This window comes from Perissodus microlepis, chromosome 22 (genome assembly GCF_051167445.1).
Source record: "Perissodus microlepis isolate ML-2025 ecotype Zambia chromosome 22, ASM5116744v1, whole genome shotgun sequence".
NCBI lineage: Eukaryota > Metazoa > Chordata > Actinopteri > Cichliformes > Cichlidae > Perissodus > Perissodus microlepis.
Window position 1 is genome coordinate 20,772,608 of NC_140481.1, and position 13,005 is coordinate 20,785,612.

Consider the following 13,005-nt stretch of genomic DNA (forward strand, 5'->3'; position numbering starts at 1 on the left):
TTTTTGTCTCACTGTAAACATGAATACTTTTATTGATTATATTTAGAAACAGTTGCATAGTACAAAGTAGATCAAGTGCAAAAGAAGCTTCCAAAACTCCTGAGACAGCAGTTTATAGTGCATAATGTTACAGTCGTCCACATTACTCCTTCTAATACAGTTTTTTGCTGCATCCACACAGCATATTGCACAAATTCACTCAAATTCTCCACATTAAAACAAAACAGAATCCAGTGCAGTCGAGCAGTCGTATCAGATTGTCATAAAAGCTGATTTAACTCAAATGAAATGTGGAACAAATGCAGATTTCAGTGTCTTGAGACTGACAGTGCAATTACCGAACGCCACACATCTCCCACTAATTGTTTCTACCCCGACTGACAAAAAGAACAAAAAAAAATGCTTTTCAGCAACATCCGGCAACACACATTGCACCTGTGCTCATATAGCGCTCATCTCACTCAAACTAAACGCGTACATTATGTGCTATTGTGCAAATATAGCATCAGTACTCGTGTGCACAACACTTATAATAACAAATAATGCAAATCTAATGCCTCCTACTCGCTTTCTTTTGCATAGATAAAAAGTAAACATTAAGTCGTTTTGATTGGACAAAATACCTCCTGCTGCGATAATAACTACCTTGATTTTTAAAGTGTGCATCACAATCAGAGTGCAATTTAAAGATTAATAATAGATTACTGAGGTAGCGCCAACCCCACAGTACCTTTTTGTACATTTAAAAAAAACCTCTTTTTTTATGCTAACATATATGAAGTGTACAGTGAACCAGAGCTTTAATCCAAATTATTTAGTGTTTTAAACATTTTTGAGAAACCCTGCCATAAACAGAAGCATAAAAAACACTCACATACACTCACCAAATGATACTGTTAAAAATGCATTCCACACTGTTGTTGTGACTGTTGTTTATTTTACTCTAATTTGTGTTCAACGCTTCGTACCCACATATCTGCGCTTTTTAAATAAACATTACATACTTACTTATTAGACGTAGTGTTGATGGACATAAATGTCAAAAAACTTACTTGATGCTTGCAGCCCAGGTAAAATGAAAACCATTTGTCATTGCACTAAAATATCAAATTTAGCTTGTTTCAAGTAATCCAGCCAAACTGATTGTCGACAGTTTGATTGAAACAAAGTTTTACATGAGACAAATTTATTTTAAGGTTAAAAAAATAAGAAAATAATGAGAAGAAAGAAATGTCGATTCTATTCTAATGTTAAAATCCTCATCTAAAGAGGGATAAATTGCTAGCATTAACTACTAATAATTATACTATTTCACATTTACTAGTTTTTGTTTGTATTTTTCCTTTTTCTCTAATTTCCAGAAATGTACATAAATCTCAGTGATGAGGCGATGGATTTATTTTGATGTGTTTGTGTGTGTGTGAGGGAATAATCTAAGCTGTGACCTACATTAAAATCTAGCACAGATGTTTCCTGAACAGATGCGCAGAGCCCCTCTAAACACACACACACACACACACACACACACACACACACACAGTCCACTGTAGCATCCTTCAATCTGAGTTTCCGCTTCACAGTATTCAAGAGTCTGTTTGTTTACTTCATTCAGAGTCATCTGTCTTCTTGTTTCTCTCTGTCGTCAGACTGATAACGACGTTCTCGGGCGCACAGGGACCTCTGCGTCCTTTAACAAGTCCAGGCAGTTTTAACCGTCCACTGTCAGGTTGTCCGCTGACAGAAGTTGTTACTGTGTTTGCTTTCTAACAACGGTTAACAACGGTGGTTGATGATGTTGTAGTCCTGTGTGAAACGGGCGTCATCACTGACTCAGAGTCTTTTAGTCGGTGTCTCCCAACGCGAGGCAGATTTGAAGCCTTAAAAGAAGAGATGGAGAGGATGTTAGAAATAGCCCAGTAATGATGTACACATCAGTATACGTAAAGACAAAAAAATATATATATATAGGTGTTCATAAGTTTCTGTTGTTATAACAGGAGAAACTAAATATTTTTACCACCAATTGCTCAGATTTAACTGTGTTCTAGTTTACTGCATATACAGTGTGGTTTCCTGCAAGGGTATATGTCCATTTTTCTACACATTTTGTGATGCTGGAGATGTTGTTGATCTGGAGGAGCTGAAGGCAGATTTTCAGGATCAGATCATGTGCAGAGACTCGAGCATTTGTAGGGCTCTGAGCTAAGCCTGACATTAATTATCACAGAGCTCAGCGTTACTGTATTGCCTTCTACGCTATACTGTAAGCTCCCAATCACTGCTCATAGATGGTACAATGATAGCAGAAGGAACACACACACACACAATCAACCCCTGACAGACAAGAAAAATTCCCTGCCACCCCCAAAACATCCAAACTGCAAAACAATTAAGCTAAACACAAGCTGCTGTTCCAATCATGAACACAACATCTCCTTTCCTTTCCTTTCCTCCATCATCCCACCATCTTTGTTTCACCCCACAAAGTGTTTTTTTTCCCACGCTTTATTTTTCTCTGTCCTGTTTGTAGCCAGAGAGGAGGAGGAGTGGTGGTGGCTTGAGAAGGTGGAGAATGATGGGGGTAGTGGTGGAGTGTGTGTGTGTCTGTGTGTGTGTGTGTGTGTGTGTGTGTGTGTGTGTATGGGGGCTGGGGGGGGGACTGATGAGGTCGTCATGGCAACCCCACATTGGCATGCCCCTGATTGGAGTATGTGGTGGCTAATTATTCAGTGCATATGCTTAAAAAAAAAACAATAAAGTAGGACGTATTGAAATGCAGAGCCGAGCATCGCGTTGTGTGTGATTAACATATGAGCCCAGCCCCGCTTTTGAAGAGAGGAGCCTCGTTTCCTGCACTTAGTGTATAGCCAACATGCGATTTTAGTGACGCAGTGGTGATGTTTTTAGTAACATTTGATCCGTATGTTTAATTTTTTTTTTCAGTTTATGTTAAAAAAAAATCACATCTGTAGTCATTTAATCGTTAACTTTGGTGACCCTTCTTCATCTTATTGGATAGCGGCATCTAAACAAATGCACGGGAAGGTTAATACTTGTGTATGATGTGATGATCAAGCCAAACTTTACATTGAGGCTGAAACAAACAAACAAACAAGAACAGCATGCTAATGGCCCTTTGAGCGCTGGCATGGCAGGCGCAGTATATATGTGTGTGTGTGTCAGAGGCAATGGGGATGGAGGGTTTGCTGTGTGAAAGAAACCAAAAGGGTATGGGTTTGTAGGAGGGGGGATTACGGTAACAATGGCCGGCATTGTTTACCAATCTCCCTCGTCCATTAATCAGGACGATCCGGCTCTAATTGGCGTTTTGGTTAAGCTGGTCTCCAGACCCCCGTTCCCTCCACTGGCCTAAATAATGGCGTTACGCCACAAGTGCCGCCACACATTGGGGAGGACAATGTGTCGCTTGTCTGAGGGCCCAGGATAGGATCCCCACCCTCTTCTCTTCCCCTCCTTTCTTCGTGCCCCCTGCGCCCCCCAAAATAAACCTTACATAGAAACACAAAGAAGGCCTCTCACTATTGAGATCTCACTGTCGCAGGCTCCCCTCTCCCTGTCTGTCTGCCCCCCCACACCCAATCTGACTTCACTCCCCCCTCCTCTGATTTTTTTTCTCACCCACTACAGTTTTCAACATATAGGTGCTTTATTCTTTCCTGCCAGCTTTAGCTTTAGAGTTGTGGGCTCAGTGATCAGGTAGAAAAACCACATGGGAGGCAATGATTTAAATTCCTGTTAAACTATTTGAATGAATTTACACTGTCCTGTGAACCCCTCTTGACTCCAAATTAAGGGATTGTTCACATGTTCACACTTCAGTATGTGACCTCTTTAGACGCAAATACTGCTGATCAAAGCATACTTGCAAACCCCCCCAAAAAAGTAAAACATAAGACTAACATTGCATAATCTTACTGAAAAGCACCACATTTTGATGCAAATTCAAGGTAATTAAGTGTGTTTTTTAATAAAATCCCAAATGCTAGAGCTCCCTTCCTTTTTAGAAATCAGTGTAAGTTAATTAAATTGTCAAATAATTCATGTGGCTACACACCAGCTCATGGATTGTATGCTCGTAATGCTAAAAATAAATAACAAGCCAGAGAAGCTCATATGAACGTAATCCGAGAGCTTCATTTACGAGCAACAAATGAACAAATCAGAGGTGATGTTTTGGGTTATTTATGTCCGTTATTTAGGTTAATTTGCATGTTTCTTCAAATAATCGGTGCAGCAACACCATTTCTTTGTCAGGCTTTCACACCACAGGGGTTAACTGCTTGTCTGAAGGTTGAGATATTTCTCAGATCCTGTCAAAACCCAATGGTTGGCATCATAATGCATCTTCGTGAAGCCAGAAAAGACAGCATGACCTTTCATCAAATCCGGACAAATTGCGACGTGACGTGTCGTTTAAGGGTTTGAGGTCTTAATTTCCACAAGGAGCGTGCTTTCGTCTGCGAGCCAAATAGGAAATGTGCTGCACATGTGTGAAAACTGTTAAGTGTGAGATTTATGAAGAATGCTGTGTTGCTAATTATGGCTCCTCGAGGGTGTGGGGGAGCATGTAGGTGTTTTTTGTTTTTTTTTCTTCTTCTTCACATCATCAAATGAAGCTGTCTGCACGTGCACGCGGCACAAAAACCACGTGGATGTTCCACATGCAGAAATACCACCACTGGTGCAAATGATAACTCTTTGTAATCACAAAAAAAAAGCGCTGGTATAATTTAATGTTGCCGAAGCAAAGCAGTCCTAAGAGTTTTCCGCAAAATGGTCGGTCTGCAGCGTGACGACGGGCACAGCGAAAAAGCGACGCGGGAACCGCAGCTGCCCCTAAAAATGCCATCTTGTCGACACTCAAAAGCCACGGGCAGCGCGCTTTCCTCCTATCTCATCCCTTCCTGCATGTCTCTTGGGGCGATCTCTACAATTAACACACTGGCAGTAATTAACACTGTCTTGAGGCGACCAATGGCGCGGAAACGATCGGGACCAACGTGAAGTGGGGGGAAGGTGCAGCACTGGCTGTTCACCGCTCAGCTGCCATTTTGTGCCAGTCTTAACACCTAAGATGGTGGCAGGACTGTGACTTGCCGTGTGGAAGAGGAGGACAAACTGGCACGGGAGGGGTCGGAGAAGAGGAGGATTATGGGATTGAAGAGGGAGTCTCTTATTTTCACTCTTGTAGTCGGTGCATTGCTGAACGGTTACCAAGAGAGGTAGGGAGGGAGAAAGAGGCATGATCGGCAGATAGCTGCCCTACACGCACCGCACATAGAGGAGCAATTCTCCCACACATGGACACACAAAGACGCACACTCACATCACAGAGGAAGAATAAAGTGTTTGTACAGTGTGGACGCCAAACACAACACCCTGTGTTGGTCTGCTCGTTAAAGAAAAAAAAAACGTGTCATTTACATGTGCTTAATATACACAGCACACATGTGCCCATGCATGAACACACACACACACACACACAAACAACACAGCCGTTCTCATGGTATGGTCTGCCCCTGAGCATGCAAATGACATTCATTATGCAAATGCATACAAATCAGAACCAACCATCTGAGAATCGAAGCTGGGAAAAACCACAAAGAATAAAATTAAATGAAGGGGGGGGGAGTGGAGGGGTGCTGTTATGGGTGGGGTGGGGGGGGGTTACAAAAGTAAGACGGAGCATGGTGGTGAAAGTGGAGAAAGTACAGTGCGGTCAACCAAAAATAGACAATATAAGCTGCTTCATTAGGCCACAGATACCCAAAGCTGGATAAAAGTCGGTTTTCCGTGTGCAGATGCCAACGAACTCGTACATTTCAGGATCGGCTCAGTAAAGAGGATCTTCCCCAGCAGCCTCATGACTGCTGACGAGGCCCAGATAAACATGCTTTGTGCTTTGTTACATTAATGAAGTCGCGATGGAGCGTAAGAGGTTTGAGAGGAGATGCTGTACATGTGGCTTTAAAGATTTCTATTAAGTATTTCGACAGAGTTACACCAAAGGTGGGATGAGGCATGCGCACACATACACACACATCATCTTTCCTCACTGCCCCTCACTGCTGCCTTGTTTGTGACCATTTCTTTCCTTTAGCAGAAGTTCAGCTGCAGAGTGGCATCAACTGGAGTGGAAATGATCCAAATGATGGCAAAGTGCTGCTAATTGCCTCTCAAGGTGGTCTTTGTTTTGTTTCACCTCTCTCGCCACAACCGCTGCCTCTATAGGACGAGCTCTCTAAAACCCCAGAAGGGCTGCAATTACATTATCAGCCTTTATGAAATGAATCATCCAAACTATTAAAAAAGAGAAATGAAGCCAAACACTGATGAGTCTGAATCTCTCGGCTGGAGATTAGTTTCTGTATTCATGTTCAAAAAATACATGCTGAATAAATGAAAAAGGCCATTATGGGAGGGTGATTGGGAGATACCAACATGTTCTCCTCCCAGGGTGTCACATGCAGCTGGTGCTGCAGGGATCTAACCCAGCCTGGCAGGTGTGTGAATCAAACACCTCTACTATGACCACTGCGACAGAAACACCACATTTGTGCAGATTATCTGGTACAGCTGAGCAAACTCAGCTACCCGAACTGAACAATTGTTTTTGTTTTAGGGTTTTTAAAAAGACTTATGGTCTAAAATGTGCTTATTTTTTTTAAATAACTAGATTATTGAGCTAAATTGCTGATTTTATTCTCACAGACAAAAACCCTTAAAGCACCTGGCAAAGAAACTTGATTTCACAAGAAACTTGACTGGATCTGCCTTCTGATCGAGTGGAGCAAAGAAGACAAAAATGCTGCTATATTACTGCGGACCCGTAATTAGCAGTTTGGGATTGGCCACAAAAAGATTTGAGATAATGAAGCTATCTGAAAAGGTGAAACTAACCCTGAAAAGTGGCTTGTCCTGAAACGTGAGCATCAGCTGTTTGGAAAGAGTTTGCAAAATAATTTCTTGCAGAGACTCTGAATAAATTTAAATTGATCTCAATCACTTTGGACTTCCTAAAATTGAGGAACACCAACTAAGATCTTTTACTTTCCTAGAGGAAAAGTTCGTTATGGATGTAAATTTGTAAGATTGTTTTGCCAATTTTGGGGCTAATGAGTCATTTTACAGTTCACTGTGACTTCAAGTTCACATTTGGCAAGGACAAGAGAAACCTAAATGTTGCACTCACTCCTGAATGTCAGTCAGAGCTACAGAACGAGAATATCCACGCACTCACTCACCAACCAGCACGAGAACAACTGCAGCAGCACAGGCTACACCCACCACTGTACTATTGCAATGGTTTGTATTGACAACAAGCAGATCTGAGGCATTTTGTGCAAATCAAACACTTATTGTCTTTTTTGCCTCCAGATCCTCCATGAGACACAACACCCCCCTCACCCCACCCCCTTCTCGTTAGCCCTTATGTAACACAGCATCATACCTTCACGTCATCGCTTAGCAGGATCTTTTGTCCACCTCCCGTCCTCCCGTGCTGCTTCTTTATGTCTCATTTCTGTTGTTTCCTTTTTCCCGTGCAGGCGTGTAATGGGATTCTTGTTACTTTCGGTTATCTAGCTTTATGAAGAATGTACGTCACTCATACAGCTAGATAACCAAAGATAACAGACAACCCCTCAGGCCTGCGGACACCGCTCTCCTCCAGCAACGCGCAGACACACACACACACAACCTCTGATACACCTGTGAGGACAAACAGCGACAGGGGAAAATGCATTAAAGAGCTAATTCAGCAAGACAAAGCTAATTTCCTCCGCCTGCTGCACCGCACACATTCCAGAGGTGGAAATAATGATAATAATAGTCATATATCTGGAGTGTTAATTGATCACATGGTGTTAAAAACACCTCAGTAAAATGATATGAAAAACAAAGCATGACTAAAGATTCACAGGGGATTCTGCTGGGAAAGCACATTTTCCGAGCTATTAAGTGTTTTTTATATGACTGAAATGTGAGCGTATTCTTTGAGGAATTCAACACAAAGCGTTACAGCCGGCCATCCAGTGAGCTAAAGACAACAACAGTAAAAGTCTTTACGAGGGGGACGGAAGCAGGATGTAAAAATAGCCCTGAGGAGAGTCATACACACAAATATCTTTCATAGGATCCTAAAGGGAAATCCAGAGAAAAATAAGCATATTTGTTTGTCTTACAGCAGGTAAACACAAAGGTGTGTAAAGTCTTACATGGAATTATTGTAATCCTTAAATTGGTATTCATTATTGTGAAAGAAAGCATTTTCAAGCTGGTGTTAAAATCGAAAACTGTGGCTGAACATTACTAAAATATTACTAATGCAAACTTCCACAGCCTTAGAATATTTCCTGGTGACTTTTGTTTAAAAGAAGTGAGAAATCACTTCACGTTATGTAAATATCTACAATCTACCAGCTATAGAACAAATAAACAAAAGCTTTACAAGAAGGTTAAAGGCTTAAAAAATATAAGGGAAAAAAAAAATCTAAAGGCACTGTTGAATGTGTGGTAGTTATTTAATTATTATTTAGAACCATTAACATCAGACTCCACGTTTTTTATTATTTAAAATAATAGAAGATACAGCCTGTGTGTGACATCCTCCACCTCATTTATTTATGGAGTTTTGCTGTCATCATTTTAATAATTACTCATTCCTATATTTCTAGATCATTTTGTGAAATAATAGAATAGTCACATAATTATCCAAATGCACAACATCGCATCTCTTTTTAACATTACACTGTAAATTAAAAAAAAGAAAAAAAGGTTTTCAATATTTTTTCATGAAGTCTTTGTTGTGTGTGGGGTTTTTTTTAATTGGCTTTTAGTGAGAAAGCGAGGATGACGTCACAGGCATCGCTGGCTTTCAATTAATGCGTTAGCAGCGAGGTGTGATGCCTAATTAACACACACGCGCGTACACACTCAGACACGCTATGGGGAAGATGTTCTTTGATGCAACATCGTGAAAATAGGCCACAGCTCCCGTCCTCACATCAGAGTCCGCAAAACACACAAAGAGCAAACAGGGTGTTTGTTTGCCGAGGTTTTTTATTAAAATAAAAATAAACATGCTTTACATTTTATTTTGCCCCTGCTCCAAGAGATTTCCAGTAAATTAAGAGAAGTTTTGGATTTTTTTTTTTATTTTCTTATTTTTCCAGAGGCATCCACTGGTGGAGATCATAGTGTGGAGGCCGTGACGTGTTAACATCACTTCGAGGTTCTCAAACAGCGTGGTTTTGTGATTGTGATTCATTTTCTCCCCCATCTGCTGTGTGTGTGTGTGTGTGTGTGTGTGTGTGTGTGTGTGTGTGTGTGTGTGTGTGTGTGTGAATAATCGTAATATTCCACTTCCTTGTTAGCTGCACTGTGTGTATGTCGGATTTCTGTCTGTAGTAACACCTGTGACAAAATCATTTACCTGTCACCTGACAGAGAGGGAAAAAAAAATTTATTTTTTTTTTTTTTTTGATAAATAACTCTATTTTAAAATGTTAATATTTTCATTTCAAGTGTATTGTTTAGATTTCTATGTTAGGTGTTAATTAAAGATATCCACACAGGGTTTATGATTTTAAGCAGCTGGACAATAATTAACTTTTTTTATTATTTTAATTAAATATTTTAATCGGCTATATGTATTCATTTACTGTTTATGTAGGCAGCGCATGGGCTGATGCATCGTTTAAAGAGGCAAAAAGAGATGGTTTCATTCAAATAGGTTTTCTGTCCCTGAAGGGAAATTACACTGAAGTTTCTGTTAGAGGTAACTTGGCGGCGATGCTGTATAAAATGTTCTGCTTTAACAGATTTCTGGGGCCATAAAAGGCTGTAAATGATGAAAATTTGTGCTTCCCTAAAGATTGTTTTTTTGTTGATGTTGTTTGTTTTTTTGGGGGGGGTTATTTCCAAGAGTCACCGCGTTGCTGCTGCTGCGGATCTTTCGTTTAGGTGTTGGTGAAGAAGATAAACAGACGGGTTTTTTTAACGTTTTTCTTAAACTGCAATCCAGTTTAAATCACCTGCAGAGTCATCGGGAAGTGAAGATGGTGGAATCATTTATATTCACCTGGAGGTTGGAGAAGAGCCTGGAGTTCCTTTCTGTTGCTTTTAAATGTGAGTTTCTGCAGAAAAAAATGTTAAAGAAAATCAGTTATTTGAATAAAACTACGACAAATGTAATAATAACGGGCTGACTTTGAACTCAATTCCACCACGTGAATGGGATCCCTCTCCTCACTCTGTCGTTGGAAAATCCCTGGAAAGCACCCTAGGTGGGAAATCTGCCTACTCGGCTCCTGACAGCTACAAACTGGGCCAGTGTGTGTGTGTGTGTGTGTGTGTGTGTGTGGGTGGTGCGCAGTCGTTCAGCCGCACCTGCAGCTTAACTGACTCTGCACCGGCGACGCTCCTGAGGTGTTGCAGCGGTCCCACTTCAAATTAGCAACTTATCCACTTGTGCATCAGCTGACTTCTCACTTGTGATGCACTTCCGTCTCCGGGACACGGCGTGAATGTAACGTGTGGGAGGAGGTCAGTGAACGCTTGATCGTGCACCTGGATTCACCTGTTCAGTTTAACTGCTGAGTCATATTGACACCTATATGCCGGTTCCTGTTTCTTATGTTGCAGGACCACCATCACTACCACCTGGTCCTTTGCTGTACATGTGCACATGTGAATTGTGCTGTTCTGGGGTTCAGTAATGAAGAAGACAGCAAATGGATCCTTTGCACGTGTTTCTTTTGCAATCAAAACAGTTTCTATTGAAGAGAGGATCTAGAATGAGCTCCAAATGAGGGAGCATCTTTTTGGAGGAGCTGCGCGTAACATTTCAATGTCAGTCAGATGTTAAAAAGTCCAAACACACACATGAAGTCGGATTCCCTCTCACACAGATTAAGCGGGCCTTATGTAAAAGCTCTCCGGGCAGAGCGCTATGCTGGCACCGGGGTGTATAATCCCGGGCTACATGAAGCCCTGCAGGAGCGCTGCTGGGTTCACGTACAGTAATCACCTTGGCCTTTTTTCATGCTTGCTTCACTGCTTAGCCTTTCCAGTGCGTAATCGGCTGACAGCAAACAGGCCAAACAACACAAGGCTGCAAAAGGCTATGGCGCCCGAGGCCACTCCAACACCATCACCAACACAGGCCGGTGTTAGACTCTCACTACCACATTATGATTACATATTAGATCAGTTAGAGGAGAACTTATGTTCCTCCAGTCTGTGAACTCTTGAAAATGACGCAACGTGAACTTATGCACAATAACAACACAGCATATGGTTGATCCAAGGTCAGCATCAACGGAAAAACGGAATAGTCCAAAAAGTAAATTCAATGTTGCTTCGTTTGCGTCAGTAAACACCAACCCACTGCTACCAAAGAGTCACCTTTTAGACAAAGGTGGGCTAAACAGAGGGAGGGGAGAGGAAAAAGGGGATCTCAGGGACCATTAATCCCGAGCGTGCAACATAAAATTTTATACCAACAAACGAGAGAGAAAACTTATCGAAAACAGATCACCTGTGACCAACCGTAAGTCAAGAAAAACCCACTAAACTCACTCCTGCGGTCAGATTTGTGCACACATGTGCTTTCTGGTGCCAAACAAAAGTGTTTGCAGCCACAAGTGAAACTACACGTCTGCGCTGCTGCCATCGTACCATCGTTGGAGCCTTTATCTCAGATGCTGATGGTGCGCATCGTCCGCGCATCTTTTATCTTTTATCTATCAAAAACAAGCCTCACTTGAAGAAAATCTCAAAGCTTTGCTGCGCCTTACTAGTCCTCACTTCATGCACAATGGGGACAAACACATCAGCATGTTGTACCCTTAAAGCCCTCAGTGCTGCTCGGCTCCTGCAGCTTTCTGTTTTTTTTTTAACCCCGAGTCGTGCCGCCACACACACGCACACACACAAATCACTTATTATACAAAACACGGTTCTTACTTTCTCCTACACGGGTGCAGCAGGGTGTGCTGCACTGGGTTCAGCTGAGCTCCTGGAAAGCGCTGGTCTCTCCGGACGTGCGGCATGCTGGGAGCCAAATGAGCGCGTTCATGAGCGGCGTACAGAGCTTTGTGGCGACGACGCATCGTGACGTCCCACCGGCCCCGTCCATTTTTAAAATTTTTACGGGTCCTCTTTATTTTTTTTCTCTCCACTCACATGTCGTCAGACGGCTTCCCTCTACATCCACAGCCCCGGTCCTCCCCGCGGCACACGGGGGAGTTGGGGCTGTCCGCCAGGATGGCTACATCTCCAGCACCGTTGTCTCCAAGTGGTTTAACATCTCATTTGTCCAAAATCATATACGCTGTCCAAGGCCCACCCCCTTGTGAATCAGTGAGGTAACACTGTTCCCACCCTCTGAGATTTTTGATATTATGCAAGACGGACGATGTAATTATCATGCGAACCTATAGGAGCGACTCTCACGCCCCCCAACAGACGCATGCAGAAGTGCATGGTGGCACATCACTCATCCATCAACCAAACATCCCTCTAATTCCTATAGTGTGTGTGTGTGTGTGTGTTATATGTGTTGATTCTTATTCTTGTAGCATCTCTCTGTATCTTTGCAATAGCCTTATAAATAACTGCTATAAATTATAGCAGCACCACAGCTGACAGTCAAAGGAATGCAGTCCCCGTGTGTCCCTGTATTTTTATGTTCAGCATCCTGAGGATATTCCCACTATATTTAATATATTATTTGAGTCAATGGGCCTAAACAGGAGCTTGTATCTACTTCTCAATAGTGCAGCCTGTAGCAGAAGCAAAAACATACTCTCCTGCACGGCTGAATATGGACATCATTTGAGCCTGCCTTGTTGCTTAGTGTTGAAATGTTTCAAAGGTGATGCTGTCTGCAGCTGAAACTTGTAGACAGACTTGAGAGGCGCTTCGGCTTGGCTAATTACCATGATAATCACGCCAGAAGTCTTTTGAATCCGTGAAAGACGA

The 13,005-nt window shown here is 42.1% G+C and overlaps 1 long non-coding RNA gene across 2 annotated transcripts; it reads right to left on the minus strand.

Moving 5' to 3' along the window:
- On the minus strand, window positions 1-12,322 carry LOC146363010 (uncharacterized). 2 transcript variants are annotated; one of them, XR_014799257.1, is made up of 4 exons: window positions 11,989-12,322; window positions 10,056-10,157; window positions 7,472-7,731; window positions 1-1,877 (listed from the first exon to the last, which is right to left on the minus strand). It is a non-coding gene; the product is annotated as an uncharacterized LOC146363010 (long non-coding RNA). The 2 variants fall into 2 exon arrangements; XR_014799256.1 differs by having other exon boundaries at window positions 10,103-10,157; window positions 11,989-12,320.
- Between the last annotated feature and the right edge of the window lie 683 nt (window positions 12,323-13,005).